The sequence below is a fragment of the Onychostruthus taczanowskii genome, unplaced genomic scaffold (assembly GCF_017590055.1).
Source record: "Onychostruthus taczanowskii isolate IOZ18803 unplaced genomic scaffold, ASM1759005v1 scaffold95, whole genome shotgun sequence".
NCBI classification, from domain to species: Eukaryota; Metazoa; Chordata; class Aves; order Passeriformes; family Passeridae; genus Onychostruthus; species Onychostruthus taczanowskii.
The window spans coordinates 886,653-899,643 of record NW_024507546.1 but is presented as its reverse complement, the minus strand read 5'-3'; positions in this window follow the sequence as shown (position 1 = coordinate 899,643).

The window sequence follows — 12,991 nt, the reverse complement described above, 5'->3', positions numbered from 1 at the left end:
GAAAATGGACAGAATAACAAAAATAAATGGATGTTACATTGTTCCACATATTGATTTTATAGATGGACTGGAAGGTGCCAAGTAATCTCAGTTTTCTGTTTAGAGTTATACCAGCAACAATAGGGCAGACAATCATCCTGCTAAAACACTTCCACAGTGTAAAGGATAAGCTGCTCAGAAGACCAGAGAGAATATTTTTTAGCAAGATCAAGATGCCAAGACTTAGCTTACTGTCCTTTTTGAAAATCCCACTTGTAAACATTGATCTCAAAGTTAATTTGTCTGGGTACAATTAAAAACTTTTTGATCCACTTGAGAGTATAAACCAGTAGAATAAAAACACCCTTCAGTTCTCATCAAGTAAGAATTTAATTTTCAATCTTAGTTGAGCCAAGTGCTGAAATTTATCCTTGGGAAAGAAGCTCCAAAAAAAGGGAGATGGATGGTGAGACTTGGCATATCTGTTTGTTTCCTAAGTGTGTGAAGCATTCAAGCAGATCAGCTGGCTACCTTTTCAAAATGTTTTCTCATGTTCACAAGAGTAAAAGGGACAACAGCTGATTGCTGCCAACCCTTTTTTCCATATGTTGCTAATTTAATGACTGTAGGGGCATCCAGTTACTCCATGTTTGACCTGTCTTACTCTTCCTAATAGCAACAATTCATTTTGCAGGAAGTCACATGGGTGCAAATTAGACTACTCAAAATGTCACAGTATTACTGAGACAATATGATAAATGCACAGCAATCTCTGTCTACATAGACACATCTGGGGTAAATTTAAATGAGATTGCTCAGGTGCAGAGAGCATAATATGGAGTTTAGCAAATGCTAATTCACCAATTTTGACTATTTTCAGTTAGCTACAAAGCAAAACTCTCACATGCAAGGCTGGCACTGGTTTATGTCATGCCTGCCACGGGAAGGGTAGATATATGCATAAATATTTATTTTAATCAGGTACACATAGGTATGCTCTATAGTTTCTTATTTACTGAATAAATATATTTTCCTCTGGAGCTGAAAACATCTGCAAGTATTAGCTGAAGTCCAGCAGGGATTGTATTTTATGGTGAAGCTGCACAGTAAGAGGAACAGACCAAGAGATAATAGAGAGGTTGCAGACACAGTCTTTAGTTTTGGTTCCCCTTTTCTGCCCACTCCTATTCTAAGTCTTTTCATCTAAGTGTCAGCATTTTCCTCAGTGATTTTGGTAGCATTCAGCTGAAATAATCAATGCTAACCCTCAGCATTTGCTTTGATCAGAAAATGCTAGTTGGGGGTGGAGGAAGGAGCATCCATTTGTTTCCTTTACTGAAAAGTATTCGTTCTGACGTTGATAGTTCTCTTTCCCTGTTTGATACATGTGCTCTGGAAAACCAAACACTTCAGGAGCTCCTCCAGAGCATTTCTAGGCAGCAGGAACTCAGGAGGTGAGTGAGTGAGTGAGTGAGTGAGTGAGTGAGTGAGTGAGTGAAAGACTCGAATGCATAGTAACTCAGTAAATGTGCTGCAGGGAGAAACATCCTGCTTCTTCTGTGCTGGGGACAAGGATCACACAGCAGCATGATTTAAGTGTTAAAGAAGGAAAGGTTTAATCTTTGCAATATTAAACTGACAGGGATTAGTAGATGGCAATGATGCCTTTCTTCTAATTTACTTTAGTGGAAATATTCAAAATTCATGAGGATTTTTTAAAGACAGCCAAAAATAGGCTTTTTCTCTTTTCTTTTTCTGTTTGGGGCAAATGTTTTATGTTTTCAAGAAAGTACAAAATCTAAAAAGTTTCCCAGAATAATGATGAGTGTGTGTATAAAATACATTGCTAAGCATCTGTCTTTTTTTTTTTTTTTTTTGTGTGTGTGTGTGTGTTTGAATACTGCTTAACACAGCAGGAGAATGTGGTCACTTGTCCCTTTGTGCTAACCTTGTAATAGAAGTGGTGCACAAGAAATTTGGCTTCTCACCAGTCACTCAGGCTCTTCCCTGGTGGATTTACCAAGGGGCAATTTTAGAAGATAGAATCTGCTGTAAATCTAAAATAACTACTTATTTGATACAAATTAAAAGATTAAAACAATTCTTACTCCCTGTAAAAATAAGACAACTATTTGCTTTTATTAACTTTTTCTATACCAGGTAACATAACTCGGCTACTCTGTATTGTCACATTGTAGATACAGGTATGTGAACTGTAGAATTTTGTGGTGTGAGCCTGTAGCAGACAAGGCTTTTCATATATCTTTTTACCCAGGAACTTTCACCTCTCCCTGGATGTCTGGCCATTTTAAAGATTAAAAAAAATTATTCATTCTTTATTCATTCTTTCTATCACATTTTCAGATGATAGCTAAGAAGATTAGGGAAGTGAAAGGACATGCTCTTGAGAGGAACAAAGAAATCTAAAATGACAAATGATGGTGGATAGAAGTACCTGCATTTTTTTTTTAAAGAGAAAACCCCTTTTTTTTTCTGTTATGCTCAAATTCCTGCTTTTCCTGAGCAGGAAATTATCTCATCTGCTGAGCATCTCTGCAGAACTAACGAGGCATCATGTTTGCTACACTGCCTTGCTTTTTAAATAGAATCCACGATGGGGAACCATTTTAAAATCCTTGTGCCAAACCCTCTAGCTACAAATGGAGCACCAGGGAGCAGAATTGCTGGTTCCTATGTTCAGGAATTCACAGAGGAGATCAAAGGGAACACCAAGCCTGCAGGTTACCCTGCCTTTTATTGTTTATAACTTTCAACACAGTCGTCCCACCAGTGGAGAAGCACTTCAGAGTCTGTCAGGGCTGTGCTTTACACCTGACAATGTTGAGCGTGCTGGGAGAAGAATTGCCAGTGATATCTTCCCTATCCAGGTTCCCTCATCAGACAATCTCCCTGGTGTGCAAGTGTGATTTAGGTACATTTTTCTTGTTACATTCAAATGTTTTGAGCAGTTCAAAATGGAAAGCAAATGTAAAAGAATAGAAACAATGTCATGTTTTTAGATCAAGACTCTATTTCCATGGAATATTCTGTTAACCAGATGGGGAACATGCTGATAAAGTACAGTGACAATAGAAGCATTTGGAAATCAGGAATGCTTCAAATTCCATTCCTTTTGCTTTTGCTTTAACCCTCTTTTCCACACTGTGATTTTCCTGGAAATGACTTCATTTTTGCTTACTAATAACAATGCAAAGCAAGCTGTGCTTCAAATGCTTTCCTGTTCACCAAATTCAGTTCCACAGATATGCAAAGTATAAGTGAGAGTATAAGTGCATCTAGGAATTCCTCAGCCCTTGCTTTCAGCTCTGCTTTTACATATTGACCCTCTGGGGCACATCATTTAAATTTCATACAATTTGCCAGCTACAAGAAAGTTTTGATCAGTTTTGGTGCTCAGCTGCTTTTCCCTGCATCCTCATACAATGTAGAGCCTGAGTTCCAGCCTTGGCTGAATGAAATTCTCCACTCTGTTGCTGTTCCATCCTGTGTTTGTTTTCTGACATTTCACCCCTGAGTGCTTGTTTCTATACATAGGTTCTTATAACATTGTATGAAGAGATACATCCAGAACTATTATTTTCCTCCCAAATTCCTGTTGCCACACATAACCAGAATCATTGCTGATTTGTGCTGACTCATAATGCAGTTGCTGTCACGGGTTAACAGATGTAGAACTGCCATTTTAATTCCCCATATACATAATTTCATGGGCAGCTTTAACCGAGTTTTTCCTTTAGACTTTTGTGGAAGTTTCTAAATTTCAGAAAGCAGTCTCCATACAGCCATATTCTGCAGTGTAATTAAGGCTAATTTGCTGTATTTAATTAAATTAGTCCAATTTATTCTCCCACTGGATTATTTGAGGGTAGGATCAGATGCAAACAGAGGAAATAGCCAGATATTGCCATTTTCAACTGCTCTGCCTTTCTAAGGAGTTTCCATTGCCAGACTATCCCTCCTTCTCACTGTCATGAACACCACACCTGGAGGCACTGAACTGCCAGCTAGAAAATCTCTTTGGAACTTAGTGGGGTAGTATACAAGGTCAGGTAGATTAAGAGCAGCTCTTTTTTATGTATGCCAAATGAAGAGAGGAGAAATTAATTGTTATGACAATTGATATTGTCTTCAGCCTGTGAGCTTTCCACCCTGTAAACTGCCCTCTTAGTCTTTACTTCTGCTTGCCCTTAGGGAACTTGTTTCCTGAAAATTGAAATAGTTTTATGTGCAAAATGAAATAAGTTGAAAATGGTACGCGTTACATGGAAGAGTGTAACACCTCACTGCCAAAAAAACCAATCACTGCCATCTCATTCAGTCTAATTTTACTGCAACAGGCATGAATGCAGCAAGATAATATTCAAATGTAGCTGTTCAAAAGCATTTCTAGAGGGTTTGTTTTTCCACTGGACTTTCGCAAGTGGTTTTGGAAGGCCAGAATAGTTCAGCCACCATTCAGCTCCTGCTTCCCTTAAAAAGATAGCTTATTATGATCTACTCTATATCTGTATTTTTCCATTTTACAAACCTTTCTGGAATCAATTTCTGTTTATTATGCTTATTAGAAGCAGCACTCACATGCTTAAAAATTGAGACTGCCTTTTGAATGAAGAAGTCATGTGAGAGCATGTGAGAGAAATAAATCAGTGCAAAATAGGTTGCTTTGTAAACTACTGCAGCAGAACAGCTGGGTTTTGCGGCAGAACAGCTGGGTTAGAAGTTTATTATCTTGCTGCTTTCTAGACAGGCAGAAGTTCTGAGCAGTGTATCTGTAGAGTCAGGCAATCAAAGCCTCTTACCTTTGAGAGATGAGATTGTATTACGACTGAATGAAAGTGATGAAATAATTTGTAAATACATAAAACTTGAATTTGCAATGACTTTTAAGGACAGCATTTTTTACCTGTCTGTATGAGTGCACAATGGACCTCAGGTTTTATGATGACTCCATGCAGACATCCAAAGGTTTAACAGTAAATATTTGGAGTATCATACTAAGTAAAAGTTTATTCATTTTCCCATACACTGCTTTATTTTATTTTTAATGAACGTGCATAAAATTGCTTTTATCTATGCATTAATAAATGTTTATTTACAAAACTGAAGACTCTTAGAAGCCTGTTGGTATTTGAAAATATCTAATCTTCAATATTCACACTGATGTTTTTGGAGCTTCTGGATATCTAATGGGATGTCCTGTTTTTAAACTTGCAATTGCAATACTATCTTTTTATCTAATTTGACATTTGTATTTGACCTTTAAAGACATTACTCCTTCTGCTTTTAGGACATACACTGTGTTATTTGACCTCCCCTGGGAATGAAACCCAAAGTCTCTAAGTCTAAGCAAGATCTTTAAAATGTGGTTTCCTTTTTGGCAGCAAAGAAAGCACTTTGTTGTGATTTCCAGCATTGCCTTTAGACATCTGACATCTATAAGCAATGATTAGTTTGGCTTGTCTCAGGCATTTATGTAGCATTTATATTGGCCTTGCTGAAGGCAACGCTAATCACTGTATGAGTCTCCTTTGTGAATTCCTGTAGATGTGGAACTTATTTATACAGTAATTCATGATGTCAGCTGTCAGTCCTGTAAAAATCCTAATTTCTGAGTCATTTACATAGCCTACTTTAGTGGCTGCTAAACAAGCTTTTCTAAGATCATAGAGGAGAAGCAGCTCTGCATGTCTGGTAAGTGCACTCGGTGAAGACGTGGGGAGGGTGATGTGTGTGTATGCTGCTGAAGTGGAGTTAGAAGGATTTTTAACGGTAAATCAGCTACTGGTAAACAGTAAATCAAAATCAGCTACTGTTTCTCAGACAGCTCTGAATACTGGGCCTCTGAAATTCAGCTGGAGAAAGGTCACATTGAAGTTTCTTTGCACTTGTGCTGAGCTGGGTGGAAAGGCTGTTACACCTGCCTTAACTGATGAGAGGTAACTCAGTAGAGTCCCTGTCAAAAGTCCGTTTCAGAGAAATGGTCAGAATTCACAGTGAGACTTTCTGGCACAGCAGAGGCCATTAAGTTTCGTGCAGGGTTTTTGTGAAAGGCCTGAGTATTTAGGACTGGCATTTGTGTTCCCTTTCACAGGTGGAGGTGCCATTTCACCAGCTGCAAAGTGAGCAGGTAAGAATATATGCTCCAATCCCAGAAATGAACTGTGCTTCCCAGTGCCCATGGAGGTGTCAAAAAAAAAAAAAAAAAAAAAAAAAAAAAAAAAAGACCAAGAGTGTCTGTCCTTCTTCCCTTGACTTAAAAATTGGTGAAATAGATGGACAAAGGAGGTGATTCTTATGGCAGGGTGGAATAGGACATTACCACCCACATTGCAAATGATTGGATGGGAGCTCTGTTTGGGTGCTGGTGTTGTTATCAGTGAAGATATTGGAAATGGTAACTTCCTAAATGTGTCAGTCCCTTCCCAGAGGTGGGCAAGGCCAGTCCTGTCTAATGTATTTACCAATAACCTGCATGAGGTGATTGAGTCACACTCAGTCAACAGACAACACCCAGTTGGGTGGGAGTGTTGATCTACTGGAGGGCAGGAAGGCTCTGCAGAGGGATCTGCTGGATCCATGGACTGAGTCCAATAGTCTGAGGTTCTACAAGGCCAGGTGGTGGGTCCTGCCCTTGGGTCACAGTCCAGATTCCAGAATTCTTCCTGACACAGCTGTGGGGAGAGGGTCCATGTTGTCTGTTGGTAACCCTTTAATGTCCTCTGCAAAATGACTGGGCGTGCCCTCGATCCCCTTGTCAAGATCTTCAGTGAAGACACTGAACAGGACATTAAAGAGGACTGAGCCCTGGGGACCCCACTGGTGCTGGTCCCACCTGGATATGGCTCCATTCCCCACCAGCCCAGTTTTATACCCAGTGAAGCAGGGCCCACCCAGGCCATGAGCAGCCGGTAACTCCAGGAGAATGTGAGGGAGACAGTGTCAAAGGCTTTCTAAAGTCCAATGAAACACATCCAAAGCCTTTCCTTCGTCTGCTGAGGGGGTCACCGTGTCACAGAAGGAGGTGGATGGGTCAACCAAGACCTAAATCCATGCCTGATGGGCCTGATCCTTAGGGTGTTGTGCACAGGCCTTGTGATCATATCCAAGATGGTCTGTTCCATGACCTTCTCTGGCATAAGGCCAGACTGACTGGCCTGTAGTTCCCCAGATCCTCCTTCTGGCCCTTCTTGTGACTGTGTCACATTAGCTAAACTCGAGTTGTCCGGGAGCTCCAAATGGTGGAAGGTGGCTCAGTGAGCACTTCCTCCAGCTCCCTCAGTCCCCTTGGGTGGATCCCTTCTGGCCCTGTAGACTTGGGTGTGTCTCAGTGATGTAGCAGTCACTGACTATTTCCCCTTGCATTATGGAGCCTTATTCTGCTCTTCCTCTCTGTCTTCCACACTACCCAGCTGGATCTCCTGAGGATAACTGGTCTCACTTAAAGACTGAAGCAGAGAAGGCATTAAGTACCTCAGCCTTTCCCTCATTCTTTGCCACTCTGTTTCTTTCTACATTCAATAAAGGGTGGAGATTTTCCTCAGTTCTCCTTTTGTTGCTGCTCTGTAAAAACATTTTTTTTGTTATCTTTCACAGCAGCAGCCAGATTAAGTTCTGGCAGGGCTTTGGCCCTTCTAGTTTTCTTAATGAGTAATATCACAATACACTTTTAGTCCTCCTGAATTGCCTGTCCCTTCTTCTAAAGGTGATAAACCCTCTTCTGGAGTTCTAGCCAAAGTCTTTGTTCAACCAGCTCATCTTTTTGGCTCCATGGTCCCAAGACTGGAGCTAATTCATGTCTAACCAATGCAGAGGTGAAGTTCATCTGCACCTGTGTTGTAGCTACCTTCAACACATGTGAGTGCAGTTATCCAGTGTCATTTATCATCCTTTAAATCTCACCTATGCAGACAAAATCCAGCAAACCACAAAGGGGGAATTTGTCAATAACTGAATAAATGTGTACTGTTCAGTGTTCAGGATGTTGGACACCCCTGCATCTGGCAAGGCTCCGGCCTCCCCGCTCTCAGGCCGCATGGCCTCCCCCTCCCCTACCCAGATGCAGCTGGGCAGGTGAGGAGATCCGATCTGCTCACCTGCCGGACTCCAAAGAGGAAGTCTCTCTGGGAATGCTCTGCTTTTAACCCCTGTGTGTTCTCAGAGGCGTATCCAAGTCCCCAGTGGCCACACCAGGTGCCAATTTAAAATCTGGCCACTGATTGGCTTGACCATAACTTTCCCAAAACCTCACTTCCTGGTGAAACCACGACAGACAGGACAATGCAGACTTTGAGAGTGGAATTCCCATGTGGAGGACATGAGGAGATAATCCACCCAGGAAATCTCAAAAAACCCTTTTTTTAGTTCAGTTTCTGGTGTTTTCCCACAGCTAGTAAGTTTCTGTGCTTTGGGTTTTCTGGTCCTAGAAGAACATTTGAGTTGACCATGTCTTTCTTTTTCTCATTCCATTTTCATCTTCCATTTGCTAAGAGGTTTCCATGGCAGTCCTAATATTGGTTTAAGGAAGTCGGGCTCTCTGGTCTGGCTGAAGCCAGCATGTGCAGCTCTGCTGCATGTGAATGACACAGGCATGCTAAAAACTATCATCAACTGGTGTCAGTTACAAAAGATTATATAATATCAGCAGGCTGCGGAGTAATAGAAATAAAAATGCTGCTTCTCTGATCCTCTGCAAACATAGTTTCATTGATTTTGTTGGAACTACACTAATTTCCACTGTTTGAGAACTCAGCCCCAACAAATTGCACTTGTTGCAGTAATTCCATGAAAAGCAACATAATTAGCATTGCCTGCATTGAAAACACCACTGTTCATTGAGCCAGAAAACATTAATTCAGTTTCTCATTACCCTAGAACTGGAGACACTCTGAATGGCATTCTTTCTCTTTATAATAACCAATATTCATATTTGCCTGCATGGCCTCTCACTGTGACTTGTAAGCTATTTCAAACAGCTCAATGATTACAATTCTGGTGCAGAACTATTATGCCTTGGATGGGACTGATATTTTTCAAAAGGAATAAATGAGTTATGATACGGCTATCAATTTCATCCGGATAGGGTAGTAAAATGCAAATAATTGTCTCATTGTGTTTAGAGTTTAATTTATTATCCCAAGCTATTTTATTGATTCAGCTTACAAAGATGTGTCTCCGGCAGTGTGTACCTTCATGCAAGGACACCCTGGATACAGAAACCACCCCCTGCACTTGTCTGCAGCCACATATCAGGGCTGGGCTGCAGAGACAATGTCTGGAGATTCAGTTTTCCTGTTCAGGGCGTGTTCTCTCATCTGAAGGAGGGATGTTTCTCTTCTTTTGTAAAGAGAGCTGTTCATCAGAAACTGAAACATAACCAGAAATCTAAGTTCCTCCAGCCAGTCTGTCTAAATTCACTGCACAATTGGTCCAGCTTCAGAAAAGCCTCAGTCAAGAAAAATTCATATTTTGAGGTTGTAAACTATCCCTAATAATCCACAAATAGCAACAGTGCTATGTACTTAATCTAAACCAGCCAGTTCTAACTTGCCCAAGGAAATATACACACATTCTAGAGGATTAAAAATGTTTAAGTACTGCTTAAATAAACTATGATTTTAAAAACTTGAAAGTTTTCCAAAGTCACTGTGTGCTTGAAGTCTTTTAGCTAAAAAAACAAAACCAAAACAAAACAAAAAGCCAAACAAAACCCCACATTAATGCATAGTATTACCATCCATCTTGAGGATTCCTCTTTGTCCATGCCTGGTGGGGAGTGGTGGGAAAATCAGAGATTTTGGTTTTGCTGGTGGTGCTTCAGGAGGTCAAAGGAGTGCATGCTCCATCACTGTGTTTATGCCAGAAAGTTGAATGATCTCCTGCTTCCTCACAGCCTTTCACTGGGACAGCCCACCAGGCAGTTTCTCAGCCTATAGAACTAAATATTTATTTGTGGGCAGTCTTACAGTTGTCATGGTGAGATTAAGGCTTGTCCAGCTGATGGCATCCCAGTTTTAGCTTCCTACCAATTATGAAAGGGTAAGAGGAATGGTTGGGCTGGTTTGGATTTCTTTCCAGAGCTCTAATCTAAAACACAGTCATGCAGCTGGGGAGAGAGTAGTCAACCCAAATGATCAGACCAGCTGCTTTCCTGGAAAATATTTGAAGCCATGGCTCTACCTGCTGGAACAGTGGAAAATGACATGCACCAAGAGGCTGGCTGGAGAAACATCCTCCTTTGTATCATGTATTTCCCTCCAGGATCCACAATTTAGCTTCCATCTGTAATGTCAGAAATTTTCAGTACATTTTTGGGGTTATGTAGCATGAGACTTGAGATCTGTCTGTCCCTTTCCCTGCTTGAAATTTGTGTGCTGGGCTACAAACTGGCCTTTCTCAAGAGAACTAAATGGGGGCACCTGTTAATTAATACCAGGACCTGCTCTGGGTCCTGATCTCTTCTGATGATTCTGGTACTGGCTGGTAAAGATGAGCTTAGTCACTGGCCTATTTTCTGATGAATACTAAACTTATACAAAAAGTACAAAAAAAAATGGGGAGGTGGCTCATGAATAACACTTTCAGGAGCATCCAGGTGAGTTAGGCACTTCTGAACACAGCATGCAGTGCCACTAAGTTTCTGTGAATGCAACAACAGCCAGGAGTCAAAGTGAAACCTTTGACGTTTACACAGTAAACTGATTTTCAGCGGTTCTTTAATATTTTTTTGATTTGTTTTGATTTTGTTTGTGCATTTGTTTTTGGAAAAGCTCTGTACTTCATATCAGTCAGGTTAAATTTAGCCCTATTATAGGATGAGTTTTCTCCAGGATTTATGCTATATTTTTTATTTCTATAGCACTTCCATCTAATATTCTCTGTTCTGCTTGACAACATTAACAAGCTAATGCAATAATTTCTATTATTCTCTTTCTGTTGTACAGATCACTAGCAATATCTTCCAAAGCTGGCCAAAACAGTCAGTTATTTCACAAAGAACTGATGAGAAAATAGATGTTAAAAATATCTTCAAGTCATTTGTGTGGCTTTGTTAAAATATAGTTTGGTTCTACAAACTTACTTTCTATTCCAAATGCTTATATTTGTAATCAACATCATTTATGAGAGTGCAAGGGATCTTTAATAGGATGCTTTTTGGTATATGTTTCTTGAAAGAAACAGAAATTAATTTGCTTCTGCTCTTCCTATTTTTTTGTCCTTTGTCAAAAACACTGGAACATTACAACTAGAATGTTGAGAAAATGTTTAAAAATACATGAAGGAGAGCATCTATGAACAAAACCATTAAAAAAAAATATCTTCATTTGTGTTGTGACATATGCATTGTGAAGAGCAGCAGAGGAATGCTGTGACAGTGTCATTGTGACAGTGCTGAACTCAGCACATGAGGAGGCGGAACCTTTGTATTCCTGGAGCCCTCCCCTGGTGTTATAGCATTGCTTTCCTCCTGGATATTCAACAGGAATTCTACTAGGGTGAGTTGTGCTGGTCCTGGAGCTTGGCTGGACACAGGGCAGGTGTGCACTGCCAGCAGAGACATCCTGACAGTCACCTCTCATGAGACTGCTTCAAAAACCCAACCACAGTTCTTTTTCCACCCAAAATGACATTAAATTGTGCCTGTAAGATACCAGAACACACATGTGCATGCACATGTCCTTTTCTATACACACACAAAAAATGTAGCAGTCAACGGATTTCTGGTATCTCTCCAAGGCTGAACATGGAACAAGAACTCTCCAAGTCTACAGAATGGCTCAGGCTGGAAGAGACCACAGTGGGGCAGCTGGTCCCACCTCCCTGCTCCAGCAGGGCCATCCCACAGCACAGGGCGCACAGGATGGTGTCCAGAGGGGTCTGGAATATCCCCAGTAAGGAGACTCCACAGCCTCTCTGGATAATCTGTTCAGGGCTCAGTCAGTGCCCAAGGAAGAAGTTCTGCCTCTTGTCCAGGTGGAACCTCCTGGGATCAGTCCCTGCCCGTTCCTCTGGTGCCATCGCTGGGCCCCCGGAGCAAAGCCTGGGCCCTGCTCGGAGCCCTCCCTGCACACAGGGACACCCAGGGCTGAGGGCCCCTCTCAGCTGGGGCTCCTCTGGAGGCTGGACAGCCCCAGCTCCCTCAGCCTTTCCCTGCCAGAGATGCTCCAGGCCCTAAATCATCTCTGCAGCCTCCGCCGGCCCTGCTGCAGGAGCTCCATGTCCCTGCTGTCCTGAGGAGCCCAGAACCAGTCACAGCTCTCCAGATGTGTCACAGAGGGCTGGGCAGAGGGGCAGGATTACCACCTGAGCTGCTGGCACTGCTCTTCTTAATGCACCCCAGGATCCCAATGGACTTCACTTTCCAAAGCCCCAGCCCATATTTATCCAGCCCATATGACCCATACAGCTGCTCCTCCTTATGAGATGGCAGCAACCCCAAGAACGCTTCAGAGCTGCTGCTCCTGCATGTGTTGCTACTGCACCATAAAAACCAGGAACTAAATCTGACCTGAAAGTGAAATGGGGCTTCATAAAAAACTTAGAATCCCCTCTTTTATTTCTTATCCAGCTGGCTGGTGGGTTTATCAGAAAGGAGAATTTAACTGCATGCCAAAAGGACAGTTAATGGAAGTTGGAAGGATACAATGAGTATTTTTTTCACATAGTTAATTATTATAATACATTAAATATTTTTGCTGCAGCAAAAGCTCTTCCAATGATGCAAAACAATCAGCATCTGACAGTATAATTCTAGAATATCTTTTTAGACTTGTTTTGTGTACTCTGTGCAGGACAAAAGCACATTTTTTTCTATACTGTTAGTTGCAATATTGTACTATTCTGAAGACTAGACCATTGCGCTAAGAAGAGACAAGGGATGCAGTCTCATGATGAAGTAACTTCAAAGAGTAGAGTTTTCTCTTTTTAATCTGGGATGGACATCCATCAAAGGCAAGTGATGGATCTGGAATGAGGCTGTGTGCTGGTTTACGTG